The sequence below is a fragment of the Tursiops truncatus genome, chromosome 5 (assembly GCF_011762595.2).
Source record: "Tursiops truncatus isolate mTurTru1 chromosome 5, mTurTru1.mat.Y, whole genome shotgun sequence".
In the NCBI taxonomy this organism is placed as follows: Eukaryota; Metazoa; Chordata; class Mammalia; order Artiodactyla; family Delphinidae; genus Tursiops; species Tursiops truncatus.
This window is the reverse complement of record NC_047038.1, coordinates 93687000-93688886: the sequence shown is the minus strand read 5'-3', so window position 1 is coordinate 93688886 and position 1887 is coordinate 93687000.

The following is a 1887-nucleotide window of genomic DNA, read 5'->3' as shown; positions in this document are numbered from 1 at the left end:
ACAGTGCCTAGGCTGGGAAAGATTTCTGTGGGAACCATTTGGAGGGAGGAAAAAAACAGCAAACAGAGGGGAGTGGATTGGCACTCTCCAAACAGCATTCACCAGGAAGCCAGCCCAGGGGGACCACGTGGGCAGCAGGCGCCATAGCTACCAATCAAGGTTGTGTTCTCAGCTGATGACATTCGCTCCACATGCCAGGCCCTCTGTCCGCGATCCAAGTAATCTGGGTAACTTATTGTTTTTGCTCAAGTTGCGCTTCATTGAAATTCTTTTTGGAGTGTCCCTTTTGGTCACAAGTTCTCTTTCTTGTCTGGGAGCCAAGATGTGAAGCTTATTTAGTAGAGCAAGGCTTTTTGAATTTGCGCTGCTGGCTTCACCTCCAGTTGTGGTATCAAAACTGACTAGCCTGCCCCCACTCCTGAGCAGCTTTCCCTTGACTTCTACAAGGTGGAGAGCAAGTTGTTGTCCATCTTTTGGCCTTCTCCCCTTAGGTTACTTTTAACAAGGTTTCAATTCAATTAGGCCATTCAATGGAGGGCAAAGCCTTTGGCTCTGCTTTAAGATGATTTCATTTTGAGACAAAACTCACTCTCTACAAGTTTTTCTTTCAGGTTACCGTAACAGAGGACAGAAATAGCACGGAGTAGCCCCCTAAGGAATTAATCTTAACTTTCTGCAGGCATGACTGATCCTGGCTGTATTGATTCTATTGATTCTATCCTGTTTGTAAAAACTCTTGCTAAAGTAGGTGACCAGCCATTACTTATTCCTTAGCCAGATTCTGGATGAGAGGTGGGGCTCCAAATTTGGGCACAGCCAGGTTTCAACTCCTATTACCTTATTCTCTTCCTCTAATTGGTACTCACTGTAAGTGCTTGGTAATAAAAACACAAGCTCCCATTTTCTTTTCCTCCTTCCTTACAATGGAGAATTTGTCCCTCTGCTTATCAGAATCAAATTCTTCCACATGTATTCTGGATCCCATTCTCAAAGAATGTGTTCAACTGGTTATTATCTGTAGCAGAAATAATTCTCCTCCTAAATTCAGGCTTCTGTCTTCTGATATATACAGTTGTTGCTAGAAAGTGGCTGGCCAGCTGGAGACTATGTTTCTCAACCTCCGTTGCCTTCAGGTGAGGCAGCGGAGGTGACTAGTTCTTGTCAATAAATGTGATGATGAGTGACATGGGTCACTTCTTGACCAAGCAGCTTAAAAAGCAGGACTGCTTCTTCTCCCTTTTGCTCACTTGATGCAGAGGGGCACAGCAAAGTTGAAACTCATATACTAAACATAAGCGATCCACAAGATGGATGGAGCCTGGGTCTCTGACTCATCGGTTGGAGGGACCCACCTGCCATTAAGAACTTCTCTGTTAAGAACTTTATGTGAGTGAGAAAAAAATTTCTATTGTGTTTGACCTACTATATATTGCTGAGTCCTTCTGTTATAGCAGGTATCATTACCCTAATTAGCACATTATTTTTCTTTCCTCTGCATCTTTCACATTTCTCTCTATTAGAATCTATCTGCATTCAACATGACCAAGCATCTTCCATCTTAAAACAAAACCAAACCAAAAAATAACCTTCCTCTGATTCCACATTCCTGCCCAGTTTTCTCTTGACTTCCTTTCTTAGACAATCTTATTAGGAAAGTTCTCTGTGCAGTCTTAACTGCCTGCTTCCCATTCACTTTTAGCCCAATTCATATGGCTTCTCTCCCACCACTCCGGTAAAACTCCTCTTGCTGAAACCCTCAATAAATGCCATATTTCCAAATCCAGCAGACACTCTTTGGTCCTCACTGTAACTCCCAGGGTTTAACACAGTCAGCAACTCTCTCCTTCATGACATGTTTTCTTCTCTCGGTTCCTTGAAACAATCTCT